Source organism: Rutidosis leptorrhynchoides, chromosome 2, assembly GCF_046630445.1.
Source record: "Rutidosis leptorrhynchoides isolate AG116_Rl617_1_P2 chromosome 2, CSIRO_AGI_Rlap_v1, whole genome shotgun sequence".
Lineage (NCBI taxonomy): Eukaryota > Viridiplantae > Streptophyta > Magnoliopsida > Asterales > Asteraceae > Rutidosis > Rutidosis leptorrhynchoides.
Genome location: NC_092334.1, coordinates 704,080,454 through 704,093,951, shown reverse-complemented (window position 1 = coordinate 704,093,951; position 13,498 = coordinate 704,080,454). Strand labels below are relative to the sequence as shown.

The 13,498-nt window shown below is 30.7% G+C and overlaps 1 non-coding gene across 1 annotated transcript; it reads right to left on the bottom strand.

The window, feature by feature from the left end:
- Positions 1–12,494: 12,494 nt before the first annotated feature.
- On the bottom strand, positions 12,495–12,601 carry LOC139894901 (small nucleolar RNA R71). The gene has a single exon (XR_011775379.1). It is a non-coding gene; the product is annotated as a small nucleolar RNA R71 (small nucleolar RNA).
- Positions 12,602–13,498: the final 897 nt, after the last annotated feature.

Below are 13,498 nucleotides of genomic sequence, written 5' to 3'. Positions count from 1 at the left end.
GTCTACTCTCAACGCGCGACACAACGGTGCAAAAATTACAAGTCAACTATGCACATAAATAAAATATAATATTTAAATAATTCTTAAAATTATTTATATATTATATTATTATTTAATAACGTCGACAAGCAAAGATCCAAAATCATGTGAGCTGGAAATTCAAACTCCGCGACTCGCGGAGTTTGAAGGGTAAAAGTGTCACAACTCGCGGAGTTTGAAATTTCAGAAATGTCCTATAAATATCAACGTTTTCTGCCGAGTTTTAAACACACCAACACAATAATAATAATACTCTGTAAGATATAATAAATAAATATATATATATATATATATATATATATATATATATATATATATATATATATATAGTATAGGGTAGTTTTATATTAGATTATTTCGGGTTATGTAAAGGTTATTTTACGGGTTTTTGAAGTCAAAATTCTGTCCGTGTAACACTACGCGATAAATACTCAATGTAAGTTATGTTCTCCTTTTTAAATTAATGTCTCGTACTTAAGTTATTATTATGCTTATTTGAGCCAAAGTAATCATGATGTTGGACTAAATATTAAAGACGGGGTAATTGGGCTTTGTACCATAATTAGGGTTTGGACAAAAGAACGACACTTATGGAAATTAGACTATGGGCTATTAATGGGCTTTATATTTGTTTAACTAAATGATAGTTTGTTAATTTTAATATACAGATTTACAGTTGGACGTACCTATAAATAACCATATACACTCGATCGGACAAGATGGGCGGGATATTTATATGTACGAATAATCGTTCATTTAACCGGACACGGGAATGAATTAATAGTCTATGGAATTATTAAAACAGGGGTGAAATTATGTACAAGGACACTTGGCGTAATTGTTAACAAAGTATTAAACCTTGGATTACACGCAGTCGATATCCTGGTGTAATTATTAAACAAAGTATTAAAACCTTGTTACAGTTTAAGTCCCCAATTAGTTGGAATATTTGACTTCGGATATAAGGATAATTTGACGAGGACACTCGCACTTTATATTTATGACTGATGGACTGTTATGGACAAAAACCAGACGTGCATATTAAATAATCCAGGACAAAGAACAATTAACCCATGGGAATAAACTAAAAATCAACACGTCAAACATCATGATTACGAAAGTTTAAATAAGCATAATATATTTTATTTCATATTTCCTCGTACTTTTATTTATTGTCATTTTAATTATTGTTATTTATTTTATATTGTTAGTTAAATATCGTCATTTACTTTACGCTTCGCTTAAACTGTAAAATCGACAAACCGGTCATTAAACGGTAAACCCCCCTTTTATAGATTATTATATATAAATATATATATTTTGTACAAATATAGTTAATTAAAATATAGTGTGAAATAAGCCAGCTCCCTGTGGAACGAACCGGACTTACTAAAAACTATACTACTCTACGATTAGGTACACTGCCTATAGTGTTGTAGCAAGGTTTAGATATATCTCATCTGTAAATAATTAAAACTTGTGTAATTCGTATCGCTTTTCGTATCAAAAATATATAGTATTTCACGTACATCTTGCACGACATCAAGTTTTTGGCGCCGCTGCCGGGGACTCGGCGAAACGCTATATTTTTAATTTATAAATATATTTGTATATATTTTTAGAAAAACAATATAAAATAAACTAATAAAAAAAACGTTTTGCAAACTCCGCGACTCGCGGAGAATTGCTAGTGTGGAACCGCGACTCGCGGAGCCGCCCTGACCAGCCTGACCAGAAACCCTATTTCGCATTAATTACGGAATATTATTAATTATTATTATTTATAAACCCTATTTAATTTATTATTATTAATATTTAGTTTTAGTTTTTAAATTAATTTGTATTTTGTATTTTAATTAGTTTTATTATAAATAAAAATTAATACTTTTATAAAATAATAAAGATAAAAATAATATTTTTATAAAAATTGTACTTTTTACAACTTTAAGTTTATTTTTATTTGTTTTTAGCATAATATTTATATTTTTATTGTTCGTAGCTAGTTTTAAGTTTTAGTTTTTGCCGTAGTTTATTTTTATTTCTAGATTTTTAGGCTTTGCCGTAAAAGCCCTTAAGTGCTTTTTCTTTAGATTAAAATTTAGGCGCTTTAGAATTTTGCGACGCAGTTTTTAGATTTTAGTGCCTAATTAAATTATTGCCGTTTTGGATATAGAATTCCTTTAAGCTTTAATACCTTTAGGCGCAACTTTTTAGATTTAATTTTTAGACTTCTAAGTTTCGACGCTTTATTTTTTTATTTTTATTTTTCGACTGTTTGTTTTTCGACATTTATTTTTCGACCTTTTATTTTTTTTCAACGTTTTGCGACGCGCTCTTTTTCTTTCTTATTTCTCGACGCTCTAGTTTTTAGGACTTAGAATTTTTTCTATTTCTTCTCTAAAATTTCAAAACGAAAAATTATTTTAAGCGGTTAAATTGATGGACATCCAAATTTTCTGCTTCGTAGTAATAGTTGGATTTGTTAGTGGCTGAGTTGTGAGCTTCCGATTTAAAGGGTTCTGGCTCCCTGCTGCATCTATTGGCTATTTGAAACGTGGGCAAAAGCAGAAAAGTCTATTAATTTGATAACTTATATAATTTTTATTTTTTTATAACTAATAGGATAATTAAGTAAATGCACCACATTGTAGCTAAAATTTGGTAATAAGCGCATTATGGAAAATCTCGAGAATATTTTGAAAACTCTTTATGACATCCGAAATCAATTTAATCAATACTCTCAAACGGGTGTTGATGACAATTCGTTCAGTCAATCTTGGATCACAAATGACGAAACAATAACTGGTTGTGAAATCTGTGGAGATTATCACTCAACATGGGAATGTTATTATTACGTTCCTATGGAAAATTACGCACCCACGGAACCTGAATGGAATGATTATGAAGAATACAATTCAAATTGGGATTATTCCCAAGAATATTTCCAAACTCAACAACCAGTAGACGAGGAAAATTACGTGTCTGAAAATTTATTAGACAATATGAAAATCAAACTCGAAGAACTCAATGCTCAAAATGTACAAATGAGAGAGTTTGTAAACCGGCAAGCTGAAATTCTATCAGACTACACACCTGTTGATCTGAGGAGTATTGTGCAAGAAAATCTCATATCATCGAATTTTGATGAATTCGAGAGCTCCGAAATCACCAACTATCCCGATGATACTTTTTATTCAGTTTTACCAATTTCACAACATATCGACACATTAGCCTCTATGGATGAAGAAGAAGTAAGGGTGACAAATTGGTACTCTTGGGAAAACGATAACGTTGAAAATTTTACCCCCGAGACCAAAGTGGTGGGACCGATAAGTACCGTTAATGAAGAAGAATCTACTCCAATCCCGAAATTCACCATTCCACAACCTTCCAACCCAATATTCTCAATAGACGAGTCATCTACCGAAGATGAACTACGAGCTGTAATAGAAAATGACACCTCAGATTTCACCCAATTGGGTAATAGAGGTGAAAACTTTGATCTCGGGAATAAAAGGAAGGAAACGTTAGAAATTGCCCACCCTATAATATGTATGTCGGTGTATATCGATCCATTTGACCAAGAACCAGAAAAGAGACATATCCATTTACTAAAACCTGCACTTAAAAAAGAATTAAGTAGTGATATTCGGGTGGTTCTAAACTTTAAACCCATTGATATATCATACACCACCCGAAATGTAAATAAGTGGCTCACTATTTTAATTCGTGGAACTTATTCTACCGACTTCACATGTCGTCAGCTAAGTGTGGGGAAGTCTAACCCCACTTAACGTTAAATTAGGGGTTCGGGTTAGTGCATAACTCGTTAATAAAAATGCATGATGAGTTAGGGTAAAAGACGCATTTTCAAAAATTAGCAAACAGTTCAGAAAAGCAACCGTTTTTGAAGAAAAACATGTGTGATAAAACAAGAAGGAATGAACGATGAGGCGCGCCATCTATCATTCGACGAGCTATGAAATTACAAAAAGGGTATTTTTAATCACTTTTCTACACTTATCACCCTCGTGAATTTATAATTATAGTCTGATTTCATGCAAATGAGGGCATTGCATGATCTCAAGTGTGGGTAAGGGTTATAAATTCTCTCGGGTTTATACTTGGCTTATTTTCTAAATTTTGTGAAAATTTTAAAAATTTTCAAATAAATGAATTCAAAATCATGTTTATACATATTTATGAACGATAAAACTAGGTGTTAATGCCGAAATTATTGTTACCTCGGAAAGGACATAAATTGAGAAACAACTAAAACGCTTGAATTTATTTATTAAATATAAAAAGACGCATGATAAAAGCCAAGTGTGGGGAGAATGTACCAAGTTATTCAATTAAAAACTATCTATCATATGTTTCTGTAAAGTTATTGCAGGTGCTTCTGTTTTGGACTAAATTAACTATTTTACCAGATTTATTGTAATACTTTTGAAAGAATAGATGGATCTACACGATGAATCAATTCCATCATTACAAGGAAGTAAAGTCTTCCGGAAAAAGAAACGCGCTTCTTGATTTAGATCAAAAAGTTGTCGTCCAGACCAGCTGTAGGTTGACGAAAAATCTAGAAAAGTCATCTCTAAAATCAGCAGGAAATCCACGGACCTCAGCATCAAACAGGGTCGCCAAGTGGTCAGACTTATCCTAACCATGAGAGGATCTGTCTTGTAAAATGGGGAGGGCGCCGTGCAAATTAGCTTAATAAGACTAATGAATCAGACCCCCAGAAAGGATAATCTCCTTAAAGATTAAAAATCAGCTTTTAAGCCTGATATTACTCAATCCTTGAGATTGACCTTAAAGATTGAGAATTACAAACTCATGGAATTCGATGATATCTAAACTCGAGCTTGAATGAGAAAATATTTTGATCAAAATTAAAACCGATTTGTTTTCTGAAAACCTATTTTCAATGCGTTCATTACCATTGAACGTAAAATCCTAGAAATTCACCTGGAATTCATTAGGTCACCTGAACCAAATCGGGTGTCAACCGTAAGAACGGTGATTTCATAGCATGGTCAAAGACAGGACCTTGTGCCAGACCAAAAAATCATAGGATGATCTTTACTATTTCTCCTACAAAGGGTATTCATTAGACATTGCCTTAACAGTTGCTTGTTCAACGCTTTCCTTTACAACCGGACGGTAGTTTATCGAAAGGTAATATACGGAGCAAGTATACTGGACGTGTTGCTTTCCCAATACAAGGTTAGCATGTGGGTGACACAAAACCACAAGTTTTGAGCTAAAATTTTCAAATCTGAAACTCACCAAACCCACAAAAAGAATTTGCAAACACCGGTGAAGGGTTATTCCGAAAAACTTATCTAGGGTAAAAGCTAGAATGAAATTTTCAAAAGATCAAATGTTTTCATAAAGATCCAATTTCCTTAAAGGATCTAAATTTTATAGTCATGTGGGACTGTAAACCACATCGTTACTACCATTGTTTATACCGCCGTAAAGAAATCACTGATGTACAAAGTGTGAAGAATAAAGAAGTGATTCTAGTATTTCAAGACTATATTGCTTGAGGACAAGCAACGCTCAAGTGTGGGAATATTTGATAATGCTAAAAACGAACATATATTTCATGGCATTATTCCTCAAGAAAGACAAGCTTTTAGTTGCAATTGTTCTATTTACAAGTGATATTCGGTTAAATAATAAAAGGTGAAGACAAAAGATAGATTCGACGAATTGAAGATGCAAACGACCAAAAAGCTCAAAAGTACAAAATACAATCAAAGAGGTTCAATTTATTGATAAGAAACGTCTAAAATGACAAAAGTACAAGATATTAAATTATACGAAAGGACGTTCGAAAATCCGGAACCGGGACATGAGTCTACTCTCAACGCGCGACGCAACGGTGCAAAAATTACAAGTCAACTATGCACATAAATAAAATATAATATTTAAATAATTCTTAAAATTATTTATATATTATATTATTATTTAATAACGTTGACAAGCAAAGATCTAAAATCATGTGAGCTGGAAATTTAAAATCCGCTACTCACGGAGTTTGAAGGGTAAAAGTGCTGCAACTCGCGGAGTTTGAAATTTCAGAAATGTCCTATAAATATCAACGTTTTCTGCCGAGTTTTAAACACACCAACACAATAATAATAATACTCTGTAAGATATAATAAATATATATATATATATATATATATATATATATATATATATATATATATATATATATATATATATATATATATATATATATATATATATATATATATATATAGTATAGGTTAGTTTTATATTAGATTAGTTTGGGTTATGTAAAGGTTATTTTACGGGTTTTTGAAGTCGAAATTCTGTCCGCGTAACACTACGCGATAAATACTCAATGTAAGTTATGTTCTCCTTTTTAAATTAATGTCTCGTACTTAAGTTATTATTATACTTATTTGAGCCAAAGTAATCATGATGTTGGACTAAATATTAAAGACGGGGTAATTGGGCTTTGTACCATAATTGGGGTTTGGACAAAAGAACGACACTTGTGGAAATTAGACTATGGGCTATTAATGGGCTTTATATTTGTTTAACTAAATGATAGTTTGTTAATTTTAATATACAGATTTACAATTGGACGTACCTATAAATAACCATATACACTCGATCGGACACGATGGGCGGGATATTTATATGTACGAATAATCGTTCATTTAACCGGACACGGGAATGAATTAATAGTCTATGGAATTATTAAAACAGGGGTGAAATTATGTACAAGGACACTTGGCGTAATTGTTAACAAAGTATTAAACCTTGGATTACACGCAGTCGATATCCTGGTGTAATTATTAAACAAAGTATTAAAACCTTGTTACAGTTTAAGTCCCCAATTAGTTGGAATATTTGACTTCGGATATAAGGATAATTTGACGAGGACACTCGCACTTTATATTTATGACTGATGGACTGTTATGGACAAAAACCAGACGGGCATATTAAATAATCCAGGACAAAGAACAATTAACCCATGGGAATAAACTAAAAATCAACACGTCAAACATCATGATTACGAAAGTTTAAATAAGCATAATATATTTTATTTCATATTTCCTCGTACTTTTATTTATTGTCATTTTAATTATTGTTATTTATTTTATATTGCTAGTTAAATATCGTCATTTACTTTACGCTTCGCTTAAAATATAAAATCGACAAACCGGTCATTAAACGGTAAACCCCCCTTTTATAGATTATTATATATAAATATATATTTTTTGTACAAATATAGTTAATTAAAATATAGTGTGAAATTAGCCAGCTCCCTGTGGAACGAACCGGACTTACTAAAAACTATACTACTCTACGATTAGGTACACTGCCTATAGTGTTGTAGCAAGGTTTAGGTATATCCCATCTGTAAATAATTAAAACTTGTGTAATTTGTATCGCTTTTCGTATCAAAAATATATAGTATTTCACGTACACCTCGCACGACATCACATGTATTCTCAGTCCCAAAAATATATATTGCAAAAGCATTTAAAAAGGGAGCAAATGAAACTCACCACACTGTATTTTGTAGTAAAAATACATATAACGGCATTGAACAATGCAGGGTTGACCTTGGATTCACGAACCTATATCATATATATATATATATATATATATATATATATATATATATATATATATATATATATATATATATATATATATATATATATATATATATATATATATATATATATATATATATTAACACATATAATCGTAATCGAGCAGATTCATATATATTATATCTTAAATTATGTATTATATATATTTAATTTGTATATATATTTAATATGATTAATCTTTTATACAGTTATATCAATATATAATATATACTTAGTATTATATTAAAAATACCTAATTTGTTAAAAATGTTAATATGATTAGTACATACTTATATGTAATATTACTATAAGTATATTTTTTTTTATATCCATACTAGTAACAAAGGTTGTATTTGATTATAATGATAATAATAATAATAATAATAATACTGATAAAAATTTAATTATAGTAATAATAATAATAATAGTGATAAATAATAATAATAATAATAATAATAATGTCTCTAAAAATAATACTAATAATAACAATGATAATAATAATAATAATCCTAATAGTAATAAAAATGATAATTTTACTAAAAATGTTATTTTTAATAATTTTAATAGAAAGAATACTTTTAATAAAATGATACTTTTCACAAATATGCTAAAAATGATAGTTTTAGAAATAGTGATGTTTATAATAATAATGATAATCATAACAATATTGGTTTTAGTCATAATGATACTACTAATAATAATAACACTAATACTTATGATAATAATAATAAAAATTGTATTTATGTTAATAATAATCAAAATAATACTTTAGCATAATAATAATAATAATAATAATAATAATAATAATAATAATAATAATAATAATAATAATAATAATAATAATAATAATAGCTCTTAATTAAGCAAGTATGCATGTTCTTGGCCCAACATGACAATGAAGCCCAAGGTAGCTGCCCAAGATGCAAACCCATTTTAAATCTTAGTGGCCCAAGTTGTTGTGGTAAAAAAAAATAATCTGCTGCAGGCCAGAATCGAACCCAAGACCCCCTCTGTACACAACCACATAACTAAACCACCTACGCTAGCTTGTTTACTATGAATGGTATGCAATCCAAAATTTTATAACCCATATGTCGTCTGTTTCCTAATCACCATGTCATCACTATTTTAACATCCTAATCATTATCATTACTTTTCTTTATCATCTTTATTTAATCCATAACATCATCTTCATGATAAACTCAATCATTTATCATGATATAATTCATCATCATAATTATCATCGAACTCATTTATTATTATCATTATTATTAATTTCGTATATCACCATCAATATTAATCATCATCATCACTTTAAAACACCTTGGGCCGTCTAGGTAATATAATCAAGACCCAAATACCTGCTGGACTTATTAAAATTACAGCGAATTTTGCAAGTAAGGCCCAAAAAGAAAACACATTAACAGTTACTTATGTGTCGAGTAGTTGGTTATGGTTGGTGATAAGGCTAAAAAGGAACATATATTTCATAGCATTAACCCCCAAGAAAGACAAGATTTTAGTTGCAATTGTTCCATTTTCAAGTGATATTCGTTTATATTAAATAAGTGCGAAGACAAAAGGCAGATTCGACAAATTGAAGACAAAAAGGTCCAAAAAGCTCAAAAGTACAAGATACAATTAAAAAGGTTCAAATTATTGATGAAGAACGTCTAAAAATGACAAGAGTACAAGTTACAAAATGCAAAGTACACGATATAAAATAGTACGCAAGGACGTTCGAAAATCCGGAACCGGGACATGAGTCAACTCTCAACGCTCGACGCAACGGTGTAAAAATTACGAGTCAACTATGCACAAGAATAAAATATAATATTTAAATAATTCATAATAAGAATAATATTAAATAATAAAAAGTTGTTAATTTTGCATAGTTCAGGGGTCGTAAATGAAAATTCAATTTCATATTGTGCCTATAAAAGGCGATGATTATCGATCATTTTAAAGGCATCCTTTTTTTTCTATCCTAAAAATCTATTATCAATATCAATATCTAAAAATCTCTATCATAATGTTAATGTAATAAGATATAACAATAATCTTAATCTTAATTTTAATTTTAAATTATGATAATAATAAGATTTATGATAGAGATCGTTTGAGTGTGTAAGTCGAAATTCTGTCCGTGTAACGCTACGCTATTTTTAATCATTGTAAGTTATGTTCAACCTTTTTATATTAATGTCTCGTAGCTAAGTTATTATTATGCTTATTTAAAACGAAGTAATCATGACGTTGGGCTAATTACTAAAATTGGGTAATTGGGCTTTGTACCATAATTAAGGTTTGGGCAAAAGACCGACACTTGTGGAAATTGGACTATTGACTATTAATAGATGGGGGGTATTGTCTAATTGAGTGACAACTCATTGGAGTCTGTCGAACCTATCTTCAAATTAATTATCCTAATAATTAATAATGATTATGGTTGTCCTATTTAGTGACGTTTATATGGAATCTATTATAATCATTTAATTAATTATTCGGGTTGGGTAATTGATTATTCAAACTGATCAAGTGGGTAAATTAATATTCATATCTAATCAAAACAGGGGTAGATTACATACAGTGATAACTGGTGTAATTGTTGACAGAAGTGATAACTGCGTCACAGTTTAAATCCTTAATTAGTTGGAATATTTGACTTCGGGTATAAGGGTAATTTGACGAGGACACTCGCACTTTATATTTATGACCGATGGACTATTATAGATAAAAATCATATAGGTATCAAATAAACCATGACAAAGGACAATTAACCCGAGTAACAATTAATTAAAATCAAAACGTCAAACATCATGATTACGGAAGTTTAAATAAGCATAATCCTTTTATTTCATATTCTATCGCAATTTTATTTATTGTTATTTTATTTATCGTCATTTATTTATTTTACGCACTTTAATTATTGTCATTTATCTTTACGCTTAAAAATATAAAATCGACAAACCGGTCATTAAACGGTAAAAACCCCCCTTTTATAATAATATTACTACTTATATATATATATATATATATTTACATAAATATAGTTTTATAAAAATTATAGTACGTAATCACTAGCTCCCTGTGGAACGAACCGGACTTACTAAAAACTACACTACTCTACGATTAGGTACACTGCCTATAGTGTTGTAGCAAGGTTTAGGTATATCCCATCCGTAAATTAATAAAACTTGTGTCATATTTTGTAGTATTTCCTAGTAAAAATAATACTATTTCGTACCCTCACGCTACATCATCAAGTTTTTGGCGCCGCTGCCGGGGAGCACTAAAACGCTATATTTTTAATTTATATTTGCAAAAAAAAAAAAAAAAAAAAAAACGTAAAAAAAAAAAACAAAAACGTAAAAAAAAAAAAAAAAAAACGTAAAAAAAAAAAAAATTATAAAAAGAAAAATATATTTTTAAGATTTTGTCTATAAAAAAAAAAAAAATTTTTAGTTTTATTACCTTTAGATTTTTATACTATATTCGCAACTTTTAGTATTAAGTTTAGTTTTGCCATAGTTATTTTTACTTCTAGAATTTTTAGTTTTGCCGTAAAATCCCTTAAGTGCTTTTTCTTTAGACTAAGATTTAGGTGCCTTAAAATTTTGCGACGCTATTTTTCGTGCTACTTTCTTATTTTTATTTATCTTTCGACGCCGTTTACCTATGTATCAATTACAATTCCAATTAGTAATCTCTATTTGTAGCTTTAATTTTAAGATAGTGATCGTTATAAGGTTGGATTAACCGCGTGTTTACAAACCACTCTTCGTCTTTTTCATTTTTCGACACTTTTCGACGCGCAATCTTTTTCTCTCTTATTTCTCGCCATTCTAGTTTTTAGGACTTAGAATTTTTTCTACTTCTTCTCTAAATTTCTTAAAATTACGAAAATTTATTTTAAGTGGTTAAATTGATAGACATCAAAATTTTCTGGTTCGTAGTAATAGTTGGATTTGTACGTGGACCGGGTTATTGGAGCCAAACAGTACTCAATTATATTGAGACCAAACGAATCCTGCCCCTCTGCTGCATCTTTTGGCTATTCGAAACGTGGGCAAAATCAGAAAAGTCTATTGATTGGATAACTTATATAATTTTTCTTTCCTTTTTAAAAACTAATAGGATATTCAGTGAATGCACCGAGCAAGACGTTCACCGCCGGTCATACGTTCACCACCTGTAACTCGATCAAGACATCGTTTAACAAATATCGCCGCCGTTGATTTTTCTTTAGAATCGTCATCTAGTCGACCAAGTACTCCAATTCAAATTTCCGATAATCCATCTTTTGAACCCGATTTCACAACTAAGAACCCGAAAGATATTCAAGGACAATTCCAAGATCCTGAACCCCAAACCGTTAAATCAGAATCCTCTAGTGATTCGGATACAACAAATCCAATCATGGAAAATCTAGAACCTCTAAGTATGGAAGAACGAATGAGAGCTAAGCGCACTGGCCAAGGTCACGCCATTATTAAACCAGAAGTTAATGCTCCAGATTATGAAATTAAAGGACAAATCCTACACATGGTAACTAATCAGTGCCAATATAGTGGTATGCCAAAAGAAGATCCCAACGAACATCTTCGTACCTTTAATAGGATCTGTACACTATTCAAAATCCGAGAAGTAGAAGACGAACAAATCTATCTCATGTTGTTTCCCTGGACTTTAAAGGGAGAAGCCAAAGATTGGTTAGAATCGTTACCTGAAGGGGCGATTGATACATGGGATGTTTTAGTTGAAAATTTTCTTAAACAATTCTTTCCGGCATCTAAAGCCGTGAGACTTCAAGGAGAAATTGTTACGTTCACACAAAAGCCAAATGAAACATTATATGAGGCGTGGACAAGATTCAGAAGGATGTTGAGAGGATGTCCTCAACACGGTTTAGACACTTATCAAATAGTACAAATATTCTACCAAGGTGTCAACGTTGCTACACGGAAAGACATCGACATAACAGCCGGTGGATCCATTATGAAGAAAACCGCAACTGAAGCTTACAAAATTATTGATAACACAGCCTCCCACTCACATGAGTGGCACCAAGAAAAAGATATCTTTCGATCATCTAAAGCGGCTAGAGCCGATTCTAGCCATGACTTTGATTCCGTTTCCGCAAAAATAGATGCTTTTGAAAGACGAATGGAAAAGATGAATAAAGATATTCACGCAATACGAATCAGTTGTGAGCTATGCGGTGGACCACACTTATTGAAAGATTGTCACATTGAACCAACATTGGAACAACGAGAGAATGTTTCCTATATGAACCAAAGGCCTGGAAATAATTATCAAAATAATTATCAACCGCCAAAGCTAAACTTCAATCGAAATCAAAACATTCTTTACAATCCAAAAGGACCCGAAAATAACTGGTACAACCAACAAGGTCCGAATAACCAACCGACTCAAAACAACACTTTCAATCAACAAAGACCTAGCTTATATAAACCACCACAACAACCCGAAGAGAAAAAGCCAAATCTAGAAGAAATGATGGCAAAGCTAGTTGAATCTCAAACACAATTTATTACATCTCAAACCCAAACGAATGAGAGGTTTGATCAGTCATTAAGAACTCAACAAGCTTTCATTTTGAATCTAGAAAAACACGTAGGTACTCTTGCTAGCATGATGAGTGAAAGGGAACAAGGAAAGCTACCGAGTAATACTTGTCATAACCCGTCCTTAACCGTAAGAACGTGTTAGATAACGTATGATTTCATTGCGAGGTATTGACCTCTATATGCGACATTTTTAAAAGAAAAACTGCATATATTATA